The 13,402-nt window shown below is 40.5% G+C and overlaps 1 non-coding gene across 1 annotated transcript; it reads left to right on the forward strand.

The window, feature by feature from the left end:
* Positions 1-7,578: 7,578 nt before the first annotated feature.
* trnai-aau (transfer RNA isoleucine (anticodon AAU)) lies at positions 7,579-7,651 on the forward strand. The gene has a single exon. It is a non-coding gene; the product is annotated as a tRNA-Ile (tRNA).
* Positions 7,652-13,402: the final 5,751 nt, after the last annotated feature.

A 13,402-nucleotide genomic window follows, 5' to 3' on the forward strand; every position in this document is an offset into this window, starting at 1 on the left:
GGAAGATGGACGAGGGAGATCCAGTGGATGTACTGTACCTGGACTTTCAGAAAGCTTTTGATAAAGTCCCACACAAGAGGTTAGTGAGTAAAATTAGGGCGCACGGGATTGGGGGCAAAGTACTAGATTGGATAGAGAATTGGTTGGCTAATAGGAAACAAAGGGTAGTGATTAACGGCTCCATTTCGAAATGGCAGGCAGTGACCAGTGGGGTACCGCAGGGATCCGTGCTGGGACCGCAGCTTTTTACAATATATGTAAATGATATAGAAGATGGTATCAGCAATAACATTAGCAAATTTGCTGATGACACAAAGCTAGGTGGTAGGGTGAAATGTGATGAGGATGTTAGGGGATTACAGGGTGACCTGGACAAGTTAGGTGAGTGGGCAGATGCATGGCAGATGCAGTTTAATGTGGATAAATGTCTGGTTATCCACTTTGGTGGCAAGAACAGGAAGGCAGATTACTACCTCAATGGTATCAAATTAGGTAAAGGGGCTGTTCAGAGAGATCTGGGTGTTCTTGTCCACCAGTCAATGAAGGCAAGCATGCAGGTACAGCAGGTCGTGAAGAAGGCTAATAGCATGCTGGCCTTCATAACAAGAGGGATTGAGTATAGAAGCAAAGAGGTGCTTCTGCAGCTGTACAGGGCCCTGGTGAGACCAAACCTGGAGTACTGTGTGCAGTTCTGGTCTCCAAATTTGAGGAAAGACATTCTGGCTATTGAGGGAGTGCAGCGTAGGTTCACGAGGTCAATTCCTGGAATGGCAGGATTGCCTTACACGGAAAGACTGAAGCGACTGGGCTTGTATACCCTTGAGTTTAGAAGACTGAGAGGGGATCTGATTGAAACGTATAGGCTTATGAAAGGACTGGACACTCTGGCAGGAGGGAACATATTTCCGTTGATGGGGGAGTGCCGAACCAGAGGACACAACTTAAAAATACAGGGTAGACCATTTAGGACAGAGATGAGGAGAAACTACTTCACCCAGAGAGTGGTGGCTGTGTGGAATGCTCTGCCCCAGAGGGCAGTGGAGGCCCAGTCTCTGGATTCTTTTAAGAAAGAATTGGATAGAGCTCTTAAAGATAGTGGAGTCAAGGGGTATGGAGATAAGGCTGGAACAGGATACTAATTAGGAATGATCAGCCATGATCATATTGAATGGCGGTGCAGGCTCGAAGGGCAGAATGGCCTACTCCTGCATCTATTGTCTATTGTCTATTGTCTATTGAAACAAAGTCTCATTGTTAACTCTATTTTCTGCGTTAAACTGTCTGCAGCCCCGCAGCTCAGGGACGTGGGGATGGCTCTCAGTGAGTGAGACTTTCACTCGGATTGTCTTTATCTGGGAAAGTTGGGGCTCAGATATTCACTGCTGCCCGATTGCAGCAAAGAAGCCGATGTTACTGTTACAAAAACCTTTCTGCAGGATTGCTGTGTGAAGATGGATTTTGAACAGCAAACAGGCTGCACAAAAATGCCCTCACATGAATTTACTTGAGGGTAGAGAGTCCGGAGTCCATTTGTGTCTTACCCACCAGCTCAACATCTTTTATCGCTCCTCAGATAAATGATATTTGCAGGAAGCTCCCAATCAAACTTGCTGATTCCCAGCACTTGATGGAACTGACTGTGCCGATGAGAGCGAGCTTTAGAGTGTAACCGCGCTTGCCTCTCCTCACACTGCTTGCCGGTGGAGGGAAATAGCTGAATACTCTGCCGATGGAGACAACTTAGTGCAAACGGAAGGGATAAACAGCACTGTCCCGTGAACAAGGAGATGGAATGACAAGGCGATATTCTTAAAATACTTGGATGCTTAGAAATCCGAGAACAAATTGGGATATAGTTGGACCTGACCGAATCTCAGCTGGTTTGGTGTTGGCAATGTAAGAGTGTCTAGGGCACGATCTTCGCCTAGCAGCTTGTGTTACTACTGGCATGGGAGAATGTCTGACTTCAAATCGCCATCGAGCCTTGGTTGTTTGGTTTCACTTCTTCCCGGTCGACTGATCAACTGTTTGATAAAAGGATGTAAATCATTAAGTTGCACCCTTTGAAATACCTTTGAGTTTCGGGGTCAGAAGTGTCATTGTAGTGGGCATGGCACAGTACCACATGTGGTGAAAGTCAAACAAGTGTTAGAGGATGTTCACCCACAGAACCCCACTCTGAGTAAATCCACCATCTAGATATTCACACAGTTCTGGGGGTGAAACTTCAGGAAGTAGGGACGTGAAATGATTGAAACCAGCGCTGAACAGGTTGATGAGAATGGTGCTGTGTACGAGGAATGTCAACAATAAAGGTCATTTGGAAAGTTGGGACAGGTCTCCTTGGAGAGCAGAAGGCCAAAAGCTGGCCTGGTTAAACCTTTCCAAGATATGAGTGGGTTAGACAGAGGGAATAAGGAAGGGGGAATGCTCCCTACGCCTGAAAGGATCGAGAACGATTCGGCAGAGTTTTAAAGACATTAGTAAAAGAAGAAAAATGTACATGAGGAGAAATGTTTTCACAAAGGGAATGGTTAGAGTCTGACATTGGCAAAGACACAGTTTCAATCGAGTTGTTGAAAAACTAATTCAATGCTCATGTCGAAAGTAAAATGTGTAGAGTTACAGGGAGAAGGCAAGTGAATGATACGAAAAGAGAATCACATTTATCTCTGTAGAGAGCCAGCGCAGCTAAGGTGTTTTGTTACACGTTTGTGATTCTGACTGGAATCACAGTTCGACCAACAGGATGGAGGGAGTTAAACAACGGTGATATTGGCAAAGCCGGGACACATGACACAACAGAATGTTATCCAGCACGTACATGTCACAGGGAGGATGGCGCTGTCTGAAAATCCTGCAGAGTGTCCTGCGGATCAGACACAGGAAATTTCACTATTCGAACTGAATCAGCCCTATGAAGGATAACCAAGGAGCCGGCGGATCCAGCTTCAGAACTCAGTTACTAAAGAAGCTGAGGGTCGAGTCCCCCCACTGCAGTTTCTGTGGCTGTGGCGTGTTCAAATAAAAAGCAGAACCGGGAGTTTGCTTTGTGGAGACAGGCGCCAGTGTCCATCTTGTCATGATCGTGTTTGCGTCCCATACGGTAAATCGTGGGCTCAAGCTGCTTTAGGTTGTAGGCAAGTTGAGGTTTTAACAAATTGGGTATGACTCCTACAGAGTTAACTGTGGTGTGGGAGAGTGCAGATTTTCTCAAAATGTCTGTGCTGTCATGGTAGTGTTCGCCTCCCGCACGGAAAACCGCAAGCAGCTCTACAGCTGCTTTATGTTCCAGGCAGGTTGAGTATTTACAAGAACCGAATGGAGACTGTTATTACATTGCTGTTGTGAAAAAAAAGTCCTGTCGCAGCCGTTACGCTGCAGGGAAAGTCGTCCCACCTTATTCCACCTCGCCCTACGGTCCAAACATTGACGACATCCTCGTCTATATTTGGTCATCAATTTCACGTGTTTTTCTTTACCTTTTCAAGATGTTAATTACGCTGGACAACAACGAGCGATTGGAAACAGAAAGGTGAAACGTAGAATTGCTTCAACTTTCAGTGCTGGATGCCACTGAGCTGCAGTACAGCGACCTCGGCTGGTTTCTGTAGTGTAGTGCTCATCCTGTTCACCGAACAAGCGCAAAGTCCCCAGTTCGAAACTGGGCAGAAACTATTTTGTTCTTCAACTGCAGACTTTCACATGTACAAGAACGGAGCTTTCTTGCTTGCTTTCCCATCTGCAAACCTGCCTTCGAATTTGCTTGAACGAATCTGCTCTCGGAGTGAAATGTAAGGCAACTCCATTTAATTACTGTGCAAAGCATTATAAAGTTTTATTCCAACCTGGTTCTGATCATATGCCATTCTGTTTGAGAGTGTATTTGCCGCGTTCTGATCCTTCCACGAAAAGCCGTACCGCATTTGCATTCCATGCGCAGGCGGCCCGGTTCAAAGGCAGGGAAGAAGCTGATGCGCTGGTGTCACAGCGCACCACGAATTCCTGAACTTGTCTGTCAAACGTCCCCCAAAGTCGTCTCTGAAAGGCTTCATTTGGAAGCTGTCTGTCGTTATTCAACGCGCGAGAGTTGGCACCGGAGGTCCTGAATCATGTTTTGGAGCAGTTCGCACGTTAGTGGCTCATTCAATCAGCAACAGCAATGAAACAAACATACACTCTGAGAGGAACCTCCGGACCTGTGCTGTCATCGCGTCGCTAGTATTAAGGTGCGCCCCGAGATCTAAGCCATGTTGGAACTGAAACGGAGGAATCGACAGAGAGGCTACAGAATGACATCGCATCCATTTGGTTTTCTTTAAATCACTGACGAGCAGGAAAATGTTCACGGGGAGGGCGAGTGGAGAAGTGTGGCAATTGAAGCTCTGGTGAAACTCCTTCTTTGTGATTCACTCAGCAAACAGAGACGTGAAGGTGACTCAGGCGTGAGAGCTCTTCACATCGAGAACAAAAAGCAATCAAGGGCAGTTAGCACCTCTTCCGGAGTGGCGGTGGGGTGAGGTAATTACCTTTTGAGTTCTGTTACTATGTTCAGAAACTGCCTTTTAGATTGAGGTGAACAGAAACTCCATTTCTAATAAGCACCATGGAAGTTAGCAAAATGTATTGAGTCGCTTCTCGTCGATTCCCGCACAGGTTTCCGACTCAGTTGGTATCCATGTGGCTCATGTCCAGGAGTGAACATCTCTGCAGCAAATTGCCCGTTTAAGGTAAAAGGCACGGAAAGTGTCATCTCGAACAGGCCCCGAGGTCAGAGCATCCTCACAATGTGATCTGTCGCTCTCGGAATGTAATGCGACTTCCGGTTTTAGGGTAGAGAACTTTCTTTGGGACCCTTATTCTGCAAAACAGACACAGTGACTGAATAAATGCTGCACGGTATGATTTGGAACACGGCCTGCTCAGCTTTGTGCATTTTCCCTCTAGTCCGGCGTGTTTCGTGTTCCGTGTAAACGTGAAAGTCGTCCTGTTTCGAGCAATGGGTGAAATCATTTAGCAAAGCAAGAATCGAAATTGCAGGAATGTCAAGCAGCTCATGGTTATTTGACCAAATCATAAGCGAACATATATTGTCACGCACTCACAGATACATTTGTAGCTGAAAAGAGTCCGAGAAGATAGACTCAGCTTACCATTGATTTTTGTCTGGATTGATGGGCTATCATTATCTGCTGCGACATTGACATTGTCGCCGGGCACATCCCAGCAGCTGTGCGAGTCGGAGAGGGATCATGGAACCCTTTTCATGTGACTTTGCATCTGTTCAAGAAGGCTCATAGCATGCTGGCCTTCATAACAAGAGGAATTGAGTATAGAAGCAAAGAGGTGCTTCTGCAGCTGTACAGGGCCCTGGTGAGACCACACCTGGAGTACTGTGTACAGTTCTGGTCTCCAAATTTGAGGAAAGACATTCTGGCTATTGAGGGAGTGCAGCGTAGGTTCACGAGGTCAATTCCTGGAATGGCAGGATTGCCTTACACGGAAAGACTGAAGCGACTGGGCTTGTATACCCTTGAGTTTAGAAGACTGAGAGGGGATCTGATTGAAACGTATAGGATTATGAAAGGATTGGACACTCTGGCAGGAGGAAACATATTTCCGCTCATGGGGGAGTGCCGAACCAGAGGACACAACTTAAAAATACGGGGTAGACCATTTAGGACAGAGATGAGGAGAAACTACTTCACCCAGAGAGTGGTGGCTGTGTGGAATGCTCTTCCCCAGAGGGCAGTGGAGGCCCAGTCTCTGGATTCATTTAAGAAAGAATTGGATAGAGCTCTTAAAGATAGTGGAGTCAAGGGTTATGGAGATAAGGATGGAACAGGATACTGATTGGGAATGATCAGCCATGATCATATTGAATGGTGGTGCAGGCTCGAAGAGCTGAATGGCCTAATCCTGCATCTATTGTCTATTGTTGTTATGCAGGAGCACAATTGGAAATACAAGAAAATGGGCAGCATGGCCATCTGGTAGTTTGCCCGAGCGGTCTAAGACGCTGGGTCTAAATTCCAGTCTTGAACGGGGCGTGGGTTTGAATCCTGCCACTGCCATTTCTGCTGTTTAACCCCAACGCTGCAGTTTGTTAAAATGCTGTTTCGGTCACCACTGCATTGATGCTGAAATCAAAAGTAAAATGGGTTTGCTTCCCCGCGAATTAACTGTGGTCTGGTATAGTACCACGTGTAAAATCGCAAACATCTCTGCCATTCCAGGCAATTTGTGCTTTTACTGGAACCGAATGGAGACTGTTATTTCATCTCTGTTGTTAAACAAAGTCCTGCGGTGACTCGACGACTCGACTCGTCGTTATTTGGTTTTCTGGCCAATGGGAAAATCGATCCAATGAATTTCGGTGTCATATGTTATTGAATTTCTCCCATTTCCTTCATTTCCGTCCTGGAGACATCGGAAGGAAAAAGGTAATCTCATCGAGACTGTGATTGGTGAAATTCACTTTTTATGGCCCCTTCTTATTATGTTTTTTCTTTCTCTCTTTTCAGCATTGTCTGGGAAGTGTTGGTGCACTAAGGCTGCAGTATGTTTGAAAGAGTAGTTTGGAATTGCCCTGTTGTTAGTTGTGAGATTACTTTATGACTCATGCCCTCGGACTGTCTCACATTTAGCATTCATGCATCTCTCTGTCTGAAAATGCATTCGGCATGCCAGTTTTGTTTGTGTTCCGTGTTAAATGCTTACTGTTTTGCGATTCGCTCAGTACATTACGAGTTAACATGGTTTCTGAGGTAACTTCCAGCAGCAAAAATCCTCAACTGAGGGTCTGGGAAAATTTCACGGAGTATGGTCAGTCGGAGCAAAATTAAGGAAGTGGTTCATTTCTGCAGTGTTTCACAATACTACCTTTCCCGTGAGCAGTCGAACAGACTAAACGATTGTGCCACAGACTGCGACGGCAAGCTCTGCTAAAAAGTAATCCTTTAAAGCCGGTGTAAGCAACACAACGTTATTGGGGTACACCGCGTGGAAACAGATACTTCGGTGTATCTCGTCCATGCTCACCACATAGCCAAAGTTAAACAAGTCCCGTTCCCCAGCATTTGGCCCCAATCCCGCTAAACCCATCCTATCCAGAAACTCATCCGATTACCTTTGCAATTTTCTGAGTGTAATCGCCTCCTCCACTTCCTCTGGGAGCTCATTCCAAACACGCACAACCTTCTGTGTGGGAAATGTGCCTCAGGTCCTTTGTCAATTTCAGCCCACTCACCTTAAACCGATGCTCTCGATTTTTCAACTCACCCCAACTTGGGTAAAACACATAAATACTCAGTTTACAACCCTTCCATAAGATCATGTCGCAGCCGTTATGCTGCGGGGAAAGTCGTCCCAGCTTATTCCACCTCGCCCTACGGTCCAAACAGTGACGACATCCTTGTCTATATTTTGTCATCAATTTCACGTGTTTTTTTTTAACGTTTTCAAGATGTTATTTACGCTGGACAATAACAAGCTATTGGAAACAGAAAGGTGAAACGTAGAATTGCTTCAACTTTCAGTGCTGAATGCCACTGAGCTGCACTGCTGTAGCCGCCGCTGGTTTCTGTAGTGTAGTGGTCATCACGTTCGCCTAATACGCGAAAGGTCCCCAGTTCGAAACTGGGCAGAAACTGCTTTGTTCTTCAACTGCAGCCTTTTACATGGACAAGAACGGAGCTTTCTTGCTTGCTTTCCCATCTGCAAACCTGCCTTCGAATTTGCTTGAATAAATCTGCTCTCGTAGTGAAATGTAATGCAACTCCACTTAATTACTGTGCAAAGCATTATAACGTTTTTCTCTAACCTGGTTCTGATCATATGCCATTCTGTTTGAGAGTGTAGTTACCGCGTTCTGATCCTTCCACGAAAAGCAGTACTGCATTTGCATTCCTTGCACAGGCGGCCCGGTTCAAAGGCAGGGAAGAAGCTGATGCGCTGATGTCACAGCGCACCACGGATTCCTGAACTTGTCTGTCTGTCAAACGTCCCCCAAAGTCGTCTCTGAAAGGCTTCATTTGAAAGCTGTCTGTCGTTATTCAACGCGCGAGAGTTGGCACCGGAGGTCCTGAATCATATTTTGGAGCAGTTCGCACGTCAGTGGCTCATTCAATCAGCAACAGCAATGAAATAATTTACACTCTCAGAGGAACCTTTGGACTTTCACCAGAGCTGCAACTGCCTCACTTCCCCACTCGCCCTCCCCGTTTACATTTTCCTGCTCGTCAGTGATTTAAAGAAATCCAAATGGATGCGATGTCATTCTGTAGCCTCTCTGTCGATTCCTCCGTTTCAGTTCCAACATGGCTTAGATCTTGGGGCGCACCTTAATACTAGCGACGCTATGAAAGCACCCTTTGTACCTCAGTGTGGTAACAGGCCAAAAATGACCCTCTAAAGAGTAACCCACCCAAACACTTTTCCCGATCATATATCTTCATATTTATTTCTGACTAATACACATATCCCTGAAGACAACGTGCGGTTTAGCATGGCCAGCTCACCTAACCTGCATATGTTTGGATTGTGGGAGGACACCACAGCAAAGTCACATGGACTTGGGGAGAACGTGCAAAGTCCCCACAGTCACCCGAGGAAGGAATCAAACCAATGTCCCTGGCGCTGTGAGGCAGCATTGTTAACCACTGAGGTACCATGTAATCTTATGCAATAAGTAAAATCAGTGAAAGATACGAAAAAATAAGTTTCAAATGAACACTCTCCGATATTGTCAAAGCATGTCAATCTTACATTCAATACGAATAGGTGTGTGGAGACAAAAACAAATCCCGGCAATTCATGTATATACAATAATTAAAAATTTAATTTGATCAAAGGTCATAACAATATTTAGACGAATTGCAATTTTTAATAACAAATGTAGGTAATTAGCTGAATAATGAACACTTGTAAGTGGCATATATTTACTTAACGCTGAAGAAAGCGACTTGTTTTCCCCCTTGTTACACAGCAGAATAACAATGTGTGTGTGTGTGTGTGTGTGTGTGTTCGAAATGTTTGAATCAAGCTCTTTCTAACGAAATAACTGATGACTTACGATCACTTAGCCTTGTCACCTTTAAAACCACAACATTCTCAAATATTTTCCAAGAATTTACAATCAGAACAACTAGTTAATTCCTTTTCATAGGAACCCAAAGAGAATAAGTAGCGGACGCTGTGAATTAGTGAGTCAATGCAAGAATTCAACTGAAGACAATATCCCTTCTTTCCAAAAATGTTCAAAATTTAAAAAATCAAAGTTCATTGCCATTGTTGAATGAAAGAATAAAGAGATGCTAATTCTTTTTCATTTGATTTTGCTGCATGAAATATCCGTAAGTCGTACTATGATTACAAACACAATAAATGTGAGCATTGAAGTCAAATGTAATTAATTGAATTCAACTATGTTTCAACAGGTAAAATAAAAATTGATACTTACAATGATTGACAGATTGTGCACTGCAATATCTTTACAGTGGTTCATGTACTGTGCCGTAAATCCACATTTGCGCAACCTACTAGATTGAACAAGTATTATTTTTATTATAAATCAGCAACAATTGAATTATCAAAGTCTGTCAATACATTAATGAATAATGAAAAATCTCTTTTTGCAAGTGATTGAGCAATGTCTGGAAATGAACTGGAATTAATTCAGTGAAAAGTAATTACATTTTCCTGAATTTTAAGGCTGAGATTATCGTGATCATTCAAATGAGCAAACATCAGAGATTTGCAATGACGTTGGATGGGAAGTTATTGGTTCCTTTGTGGGGTAGGTGACCTGAAAAATAAAGGTATTTTCAGACTGTACTATTAGTACTAAGACATAATGAATTAAATCTAAATGTGAATCTCACTATACTTGTTCAAAAGACTTTTTTTAAAAAAAATAATTGTGCCATTATTGTAATGGCAATGACTTGATAATGAATGCTGTCTTTTGAAGAATTAAAATGATTCAATATTTCAAAAGCACTTTGCTGTGATGTTGATTGGATATTTATTAACATCAGTAAACTGAGGTATAAAACATTGTACCTAGATTTATGGATTGAAGAAACATGTGCCATTCAGTGATTATTGAGCAAAATTCTTCTTTTTTAAGTAAAAAATGTACGTAATACAAGAATTGTGAATTTCCACACACCGGATTCCTTGTAGAGATATGTTACATCAATTGATATGATCAATATTATGATCAATGTTTCAAGACTTGTGTCAGAATTAGGAAGAGAATTAGTAGATCATGAAAGTGAGCTTGAAACTGAACAATGTAGTCAATGATATGTGGCATATATGTAATTTTAATAATATTGTCATTTTCGTACAATGATGAACAATGTTGGAATAGAAATGACAAAAAAATCAACATGGTCAAAGCAGTTCTTTTCTTACAATGAAATGAAAACAATAATCATTTTGTAGCATACATGATTTGAAATAGCAGTTTTTTTAATGTGACATATACAGTAAAGACTAACCCTTTTGCAAAAATGTAGGAACTTCACAAATTTAAAATGCAGTATTTGTTCAATTTGTAATAAAAATGGTTATAATTTGAGTTGTCTCTTGTACACACACAACAAAAAAGGAGCTTAAAGATTGTTAGATTGACAAAAATTTGCTTCCCAACGTTATTGTAGTAGAGTCAATATCCGTGATAAAGTAGAATTATTCGTTTAAACAATATAAATCAACATTAACGACTGAGCTGAAATATAGCAAATCAATTGCATTAACTGCATAGAATAGCAAATAAATGCTTACTGTTATCATTTGTCCCAGGAACAATAAGATACTCACTCAGGTTATTCCACTGAATAGTAATCAGCTGATGATGAATATCTTTGTGTCGCTTTGTGTGCACTGTTTTGTGTGAACATTGATTTCAATAAATTTAGATATTTACATGAATTAGGAACAGACTGATAACTGGGTGTGAAAGATCTTATTTAAGATGAGACAATTTTTGTGTATTCACTAGCTTTGCTGAACAAAACACTGTTAAGTCATCATGCAATAAACTGGATGAGAGAGAAATATGCAAATTCAATTTTCAAATGAATGCACTCGGATATTTTCACAACATTTAAATCTTACATTCAATATAAATAGATGAATGGAAAACTAAAAACAAATTTCAGACAACTCATAAACAGATCAATAACTAAAAATTGATATATAGTAGGAAGTGGCATTTGTTTATTTAACTGAAGAAGAACTTAATTTTTTTTCTCATATTTATACCTTTGAAGCATCAAGTTCTATGTGCAGTCTGAACTCAGTTCTTCAGAACAAAAGAAAATCAAGGAATATCTTTACTTTGCATATTTCATCTTTGTGAGTGCAACATTATCAAATATTTTGCAAAGAATATTGATTGAGTGGAATTAGATACATTCTGTTATTAGCGGACTGAAGAAAATATATAGCAGATACAGTGATTATTGGAATGAACAACAAATGAAAACATATCTAATGTTGAATTGAAAGGCAATTCATTCGATTCTTAAATATTTTCTTCTCAACAGTCAGAGCTGCTCTGGCACAGCTCTGTGCAAGATGGGAATTGAAATTGTATCCTCTGGTCTGGTAACAGAGACACGACCAGAGTTGCACAAGATTCCTTCATAACATTCCCAACCAGGCTGGGCAGGGCTCAAAACTAATCAGATGTTTATTGTGATAATTGGATTGGAATTAAATGGTTGGATACTGTGTGCAATCTTCTGAAAATTCAGTAGTAATTTACAATAATGATGGGAGTTAACAAATGTCTTAATTTAACATGATTTTTATGATCACTTGTGGAACGACAACTTGACAGAATTGTGTGATTACTGTGCATTATAAATAAAAATGAATATAATTATTCTATATGTTCATAAGTTCCACATTTTCTGAAATGCAAATTACAATGTTTTTGATCTACATGTAAATTGGAACAAACTGATGAATTGGTCAATCAATGTGTCTATTCAGCTGAAGACAACTTTCATTCTTTCTGAAATATACGATTTCTAAGAAGTCACCATTTCCTGTGGTTGTTTAATGAAAGAAGAGAGAAGCCAACCCTTTTTTGTGTGCTTCAAAAAATTCATGGGGATTTCAATGATTTTGCACGTGAAAAATATTCAATTGTTATTGTGATTAAAAACACAATAAATGTTAACATTGAAGTGATTTCCAATCAAATCACTTCAAAAGTGTTTCCAAGTTTAAAATAAAAAGCAATATTCAGAATGATTGAGTGATTGTGCATTGCAATGTCCTTGCAGTAGTTATTATATGAAAACATAGTTCCACATGTACACCCCTTACCGAATTGAACAATTATTAGGTTTTGGCAACAAATCGATTTGAAATATTTTATTAATGAATTTAAGAATAATGAGGTATCTCCTCTTACTATTCCACTGAGTAACGTTAAGAAACGAAGAGGAATATTGCAGTGTAAATTAACTGGTGTTCTCTGAATTTCAATGGCTGAGAAGACTGTGACCTTTCAAATGAGCAAAAGTCAGATATTTACAAATGATGTTGCAATGGCAATTATTGGTCTTTTGTGGGTGTATTGGCCTTATCAAACAAGTTTTAATATTGTAGCACTCACACTAAGAAATATGGAAGATATTAAAAGCATTTTGTACTTGTTATAAAGCCTAAGTTAAAAGTATTGCGTAATTATTGTAATTGATAATTGTTTCTAAATCCTGATAGATAAATTGACTTAATATTTTGAATGCACTTTGCTCTGATGTCGATTGTATATTCATTAAGATTAATAAACTGAAAATTAAAATATAAAACGTGGCTTTAATAATTAAAAAATCTCAGCAACAATTGAACATCGTTCAACTTTTTTTTGGTTGGTTCATGTCTATTTTGTTAATGTAACTTTTATCATGATAAATGTTTAGATAAATGTCAGAGCTAGGAAGAAAATAATGAGGATGGGAAAGTGAGTATCATCATGAACTGAACATCGAGTTAATGACATTTGGTACAGGAAGTCATTCTGTAGCAAAAAACTAACAATTGTGTGATTATTTTTCATTGACAACTAATGTTGGAAGAAAATAAAACTACCTCAAAATGAAATTAAAATAAATATCATTTTGGAGGTCACATGATTTGAAAACGGAAATTGTCACTTAATGTGACATTTGAGCTGAAGAATCGTTCTTCCCCCCGCCACCTCCACGTGTAGTCCTGTCAATAATTTAAAATTTAGTATAAGTTGAACTAAATAACAAATGGATGTTCCTCCATTGTTTTCTTGAAAACAAAAATTAAGAAAATTAACATGAAAATGATATCGCTCTGCAAGGAATAATTTCACAGATAATAAGTGTTTATATTGAATTAAAATGTCACC

Source organism: Chiloscyllium punctatum, unplaced genomic scaffold (assembly GCF_047496795.1).
Source record: "Chiloscyllium punctatum isolate Juve2018m unplaced genomic scaffold, sChiPun1.3 scaffold_91, whole genome shotgun sequence".
Taxonomy (NCBI): Eukaryota; Metazoa; Chordata; class Chondrichthyes; order Orectolobiformes; family Hemiscylliidae; genus Chiloscyllium; species Chiloscyllium punctatum.